The sequence below is a fragment of the Trachypithecus francoisi genome, unplaced genomic scaffold (assembly GCF_009764315.1).
Source record: "Trachypithecus francoisi isolate TF-2019V2 unplaced genomic scaffold, Tfra_2.0 Lachesis_group8, whole genome shotgun sequence".
NCBI classification, from domain to species: Eukaryota; Metazoa; Chordata; class Mammalia; order Primates; family Cercopithecidae; genus Trachypithecus; species Trachypithecus francoisi.
This window is the reverse complement of record NW_022681473.1, coordinates 6,655,663-6,662,409: the sequence shown is the minus strand read 5'-3', so window position 1 is coordinate 6,662,409 and position 6,747 is coordinate 6,655,663.

Genomic DNA, 6,747 nt, shown 5'->3' with positions numbered 1-6,747 from the left:
GACCTCCTGGACTCAAGTGATCCTCCTGCCTCAGCCTCTGGAGGAACTGGAACTACAGGCATGCACCACCATGCTTGGCTATTTTTAAAATTTTTTTTTGTAGAAAGCGGGAGGGTCTCCCTGTGTTGCTCAGGCTGGTCTCGAACTCCGGGGCTCAAGTGATCCTCCTACCTCACCTTTTCAAAGTACTGGGATTATAGCTGTGAGCATCTGCGCTTGTGGGCCTGTTTCTTCCTCCAACAGCCGAATCCATCACAAAGTGCCATCCTGTTACCACATACCTCCTACATGCCAGACCCTTGGCGGGTCTGCAGACACCCATTTTACTGATGAAAAAACTGAGGTCAGAACTGGAATTTGTACCCAGGAGGCTGATTACCAAGCCTTCATCCTGTCCCAAACAGCCTCAGAAAATATTCTCAAAAGTGCTCTGGCTGGGTGCAGTGGCTGGCTCACGCCTGTAATCCCAGCACTTTGGGAGGCTGAGGCGGTATCACCAGAGGTCAGGAGTTCAAGACCACCCTGGCCAACATGGCGAAACCTTGTCTCTACTAAAAAAGTACAAAAATTAGCGGGGTGTGGTGGTGGGCGCCTATAATCCCAGCTACTCAGGAGGCTGAGGCAGGAGAGTCGCTTAAACCCGGGAGGTGGAGGTTGCGGTGAGCCGAGATCACGCCACTGCACTCTAACCTAGCCTGGGTGACAGAGCGAGACTCCGTTTTAAAAAAAACAAAAAACAAAAAATAACAACAAGAAAACACCCTCTGGATGCAGTGGCCGGAAGTGGTTATTTAAAAATTTAATGTATAGTTAAATGTTAACTATCCTGACTGAAATTAAGTTGAAGCCCCAGGAATTTCAGAAGCAAAAGCAGAGTCACGCACACCTCTGGCCCATTTTGCAGTTTGCCTTCACAGCCGGCACAGTGGGAAGCCAGCTCTGAAATATGTGGGGTGAAGTCGGGGTGCTCAAGTACAGCCGGAAGTCTCCTCTCCCTGCACCTGCAGAGACGGTTACCTCTGGGAACTGCTGGCTGGTTTTCTGGGAGTTGTTTTTGGCAATAAAACCACACTTGAACTCCAGACCTCCCCGCTGGAAGACTTTGGACAGGGTCAGGGTGGGACCTTTGCACTTCCAGATGGGATTTTCTGCTGCAAACAAGGTCAGGAACATGGCCCTGGATGATGCAGACGTGAGTGCTGTTTGCTTCCCCTTAAACTTAACGTCATGAGCCTTGTCCTTCCTTAGAAGCAGCATCTAGGACAGAAAATACGATAAAAGCCTTGGCCCACCTGCCTGGAGTGCCCGTCACAGGCTCCTGGCTTAAAGTGTGTCCCACCTTAAAATGAGAAGATGGTGACCTCTCGGAGGTTCAGGCTCAGTAGGTTTAAGTCTTCAGGTAGCACCAGCGACTAGGCCACTCCCGTGGAGGACTGCCATTGCCAGCGTTTGAAGCAGTTGCTTTCTCCTGCTATTCCAAAAATAGGACAACTGCGACCTTTAGCTTATAAATCCAGCCAAAGCAACAATTGCACACACAACTGGGATGGCCACTCAGCTCTCTTCCTCTACCGCCCTGGCCCAGCGTCCCCTGCTGGTACCAGGCCCTGCTCCCTAGATACAGGGATTGACCCAAACTCTGCCAATCAAAGAGCCTCAGCTCCAGCAACAGCAATTGGTCCAGCAGGGAGAGCACGTGAGCAGAGTCGGGCTTATCAGAGTCCCGCCTGGCCCATCCCGCCTGGCCCATCCCAAACACAGCTGGCCATGGGCCAGGAGCTCCCTCTGAGATGGGAGCTTCTATTCAGGTCAAGAGGCTGTGAGAAGGTGAATTCAGAGTGGACTGTGATGTTGGTTACAGCTGAGAGAGTGGAACAGGTGTGTGTGTGTATGTGTGTGTGTGTGTGAAAGAGAGAGAGAGAGAGAGGTGGCGGTGCAGTTTTTAGGTGCCTGGTTCCATTCCATGAGAGTCCAGTTCCACTTTCCCTGTTTAGGTCATGTGGAGCCCATAAATGCCTCCCTTTGGGAGTTGAGTTTCTGTACTTTCAGCTGAAAGAGATTGCAGCAGGTTCAAAATGGGTCCACAAATCCTTTGACAATTTCTCCCTCAAAATTTGGAACCTGGCCAGGGCATTGGCTCACACCTGTAAACCCAGCACTTTGGGAGGCCAAAGCAGGAGGATCTCTTGAGCTCAGGAGTTCAAGACCATCCTGGACAACATAATGAGGCCCCATCTCTAGAAACAATTAAAAAACAAAATTAGTCAAGTGTGGTGGCATGCACCTGTAGTCCCAGTACTCTGGAGACTGAGGCAGGAGGACCACTTGAGCCTGTCTGGGAGGTTGAGGTTTCAGTGAGCCGTGATCGTACCACTGCACAGCCTGGGTGACAGAGGGAAACCATGTCTCCGCACTCAAAAAAAGAAGAAAAATAAATCCAATTCCCTACCCCTTGAGTACAGGCTGGACTTAGCGCATGGAAGTGATGGTGCACGACTTCCAAGACTAGGTCATAAAAGACGTTGTGGCTTCCATCTTGCTCTCCTGAAAAGCATGCTCTGGGGAAGCCAGCTGCCATGTCATGAGGACACCCAAGCAGCCCTGTGGCGGTCCAGGTGGTGAGGACCTGAGGCGTTCTGACAAAGCCAGCACTACATCACTCTCCATGTGCGTGCACCAGTATGAAAATGGATCCTGCAGCTCCACGTAAGCCCCAGGCACCATCTTCATGGCCACCTCACTAGAGACCCCAGCAGAAACCCCTAGCTAAAGCATTCCCAAATTTGTGACTCAGAAGCGAATATAATAAATGCGTGTTGTTTTAAGCGGCTAAGCTTTAGGGTAATTTGCTATGCAGCAACAGATAAGTAATACAGGGTTCAAACCAAGCCGATGCCATCAAGTCTCAGTAACAGAGGTGAGTGGCTTACGAGGCTCACCAGACAAGGCAGATGCTGAGATTTCATGAGCTGTTTTCCAGAGTCCAGTTTTTTGGGTTGGGGTTTGCAGTTGTTTCTTAGTTCTCTTGGCAAAGGTGTTTGTCAGTGTCTGGGATAAAAGCACATCCTTCAGACGGGAGTCTTTCCTTTGATGGTCCCTGATTCCTGATTGTGAGTCTGTGTGGCTGCAGCTCATGCACGCTGGAGAGGAAGGAAGGAGCAGGGTGTAAGAGAGCAGGTGCTGGGCTTGGCTTCAGGTCCCAACTCTGCCCCTGACCTTGAGCTAGACACCTAAATGAGATAATGCATCTAAAACATTTATCACAGTGTCTGGAACACAGTAGGTGCTCAATAAATGGCTGAAAACATATTTTGTAAAAAACCAGCTTCAGCTGGGCATGGTGGCTCACACCTGTAATCCCAGCACTTTGGGAGGCCGAGACGGGTGGATCATTTGAGGTCAGGAATTTGAGACCAGCCTGGCCAACACAGCGAAACCCTGTCTCTACTAAAAATACAAACATTAGCTTGGCATAGTGGCTCACGTCTGTAGTCCCAGATACTCAGACACAGGTATGAGCTACCTTGCCCAGTCCCCAATTTTTTTTATTTTTATTTTTGAGATGGAGTCTTGCTTTGTCTACTAGGCTGGAGTCCCGGCGTGGTGGCTCACGCCTGTAATCCCAGCCCTTTAGGAGGCTGAGGCGGGTGGATCACCTGAGGTCAGGAGTTCAAGACCAGCCTGGCCAACATGGTGAAACCCCATCTCTACTAAAAATACCAAAAACTTAGCCAGCTGTGGTGGTGGGCGCTTGTAATCTCAGCTACTGGAGAGGTTGAGGCAGAGAATTGCTTGAACCTGGGAGGCAGAAGTTGCAGTAAGCCAAGATCATGCCACTGAACTCCAGACTGGGCAACAGAGCGAAACTCTGTCTCAAAAAGAAAGAAAAGAAGAGAAAATGGGGGCATGTAGGTTGAGGGATGCAAAGTAGCAAATCTGTAGGATGAATAAGTTCAGTGATCTCATGCACAGCATGAAGACTATGGTTAGTAATAGTATATGGTACACAGAATTCTTGGTGAGTAGATTAGAGGTGCTCTTGCCACAAGGAGGAAAATATGGATAACAGTGAGATGAGGGATACGTTCATTTGTCCCAGTAGAGTAACCATTTACTATATACATGTATCTTATAACATCATGTCGTATACCTTAATTATATATTAAAATTTATTCTTTTGGCCAGGCACAATGGCTCACGCCTGTAATCCCAGCACTTTGTGAGGCCAAGGAGGGTGGGTCGAGAGGTCAGGAGACTGAGACCATCCTGGCTAACACGGTGAAACCCCGTCTCTACTAAAAATACAAAAAATTAGCCAGGCGTGGTGGCAGGCACCGGTAGTCCCAGCTACTTGAGAGGCTGAGGCAGAAGAATGGCGTGAACCCGGAAGGCGGAGCTTGCACTGAGCGGAGATCGTGCCACTGCACTCCAGCCTGGGTGACAGAGCGAGATTCTGTCTCAAACAACAACAACAACAACTATATATATATATTTATTTATTTATTTTGAGATGAAGTTTCACTCTTGTTGCCCAGACTGGAGTCCAGTGGCACGATCTCGGCTCACTACAATCGGCTCGTGAGCCACCGTGCCCAGCCTATGTGTCCCCATTTTCTCACCATACCCAGCCCCAACCCTGGTAGTGTTGGGCCCCAAACACTGTTGGATTCTCTTTCTCTCTACAGTTGACTTTTTAAAAAAGATTCCACATATAAGTGAGATCATGAAATATCTGTTTTTCTGTGTCTGGCTTGTTTCACTTAGCACAATGTTCTCCAGGTCCATCCATATTGTGGAAATAGCAGGAGCTCATACTATTTATTTGTTTGTTTGTTTGTTTATATTTATTCCGAGACAGAGTCTCGCTCTGTTGCCCAGGCTGGAGTACAGTGAAGTGATCTTGGCTCACTGCAAACTCTGCCTGTCGGGTTCAAGCGATTCTCCTGCCTCAGCCTCCTGAGTAGCTGGGACTACAGGTGCCTGCCACCATGCCCAACTAATTTTTGTACTTTTAGTAGAGGCGGAGTTTCACCATGTTGACCAGGCTGGTCTTGAACTCCTGACCTCAGGTGATCCATCCACCTTGGCCTCCCAAAGTGCTGGGATTACAGGTGTGAGTCACTGTGCTCAGCTGGAGCACATCCTTTCAAAAGGCTGAATAATATTCCATTATGTATATGTACCAGTCTCCTTATCCATTCATCCACTGGGCTCCTAGGCGGTTTCCATGTCTTGTCTATTGTGAACAATGCTGCAATAAACATGGGAGCTCGGTTTCTGAGCGTGCTTATAAAGGTCTTTTGGTGACGCATATGCTCTTTCCCTTGAGCTTTGTATTAGTTTCCCTCAGAGAAACGGACCCAATGGGATGTGTGTGGAGAGAAAGAGAGGGAGAGGCAGAGACAGAGAGAGGGAGAGGCAGAGACAGAGAGAGGGAGAGGCAGAGACAGAGAGAGGGGGAGGCAGAGACAGAGAGAGGCAGAGGCAGAGACAGAGAGAGGCTCCAAGGAATTGACTTATGTGCTTGGTGGAGGCTGGATATGTTCAAAAAAGTCCAATGCTGCAGGATAGGCTGGCAGGCTGGAGACCCCGGGAAGAGGTGATGCTGTGGCTCGAGGCTGAGGGCCTTCTCTGGCAGAACTCCTTCCTGTTCAGAGAACCTCAGTCGTCTCTCTGAAGGCCCTCAGCTGATTAGATGAGGCCCGCCCCCATTATGGAAGGTCATCTGCTTCACTCAAAATCTACTGATTTGTCAATCTCATCTAAAAAATGCCTTCAAAGAAACATCTAGAATAATGTTTGGCCAAATACTTGGTGTTGGGGCCTGACCAGGTTAACACATAAAATCACCCATGACTAGTATATACCTTGGAAGTTTTACAGCTGATAGTTTTTCAGTGTGGCTGAACAGTTTAACAGTCCCTCCCATCTGCAGTGTGAAGAAGTTCCATTTGCTCTCACTCCTGTTGACACTTGGAATTGTTGTTGTTGTTTTGTTTTGATTTTTGTTTTGAAACGGAGTCTCTCTCTGTCGTCCAGACTGGAGTGCAGTGGTGTGATCTCCGTTCACTGCAACCTCCACCTCCCGGGTTCAAGCAATTCTCTGCCTCAGCTTCCTGGTAGCTGGGATTACAGGTGCCCACCACCACGCCCAGCTAAGTTTTGTATTTTTAGTAGAGACAGGGTTTCACCATCTTGGCCAGGGTGGTCTTGAACTCCTGACCTCGTGATCCACCCGCCTCGGCCTCCCAAAGTGCTGGGATCACAGGCGTGAGCCACTGTGCCCGGCCTGACAATTGGAATTGTTATGTCCTGTGTGCGGTGGTATTTCACTGTGGCTTTAATATACATTTCTGGCCGGGTATGGTGGCTCATGCCTGTAATCCCAGCACTTTGGAAGGCTGAGGCAGGCAGATCACCTAAGGTCAGGAGTTGGAGACCAGCCTGGCCAACATGGTGAAACCTTGTCTCTACTAAAAATACACAAATTAGCCGAGCATAGTGGCACATGCCTGTAATCCCAGCTACCTGGGAGGCTGAGGCAGGAGAATCACTTGAACTCTGGAGGTGGAGATTGCAGCAAGCAGAGGTCACACCACTGCATTCCGGCCTTGGCAACAGAGTGAAACTCCATCTCAAAAAAAAAAAAAATTGCATTTCCCTAACAACTAATGACACCGAGCATGTTTTCACCTTTGTATATGCTTAAAGGGTATATAATAATGGCACACAAATTGTCTTAAGGCT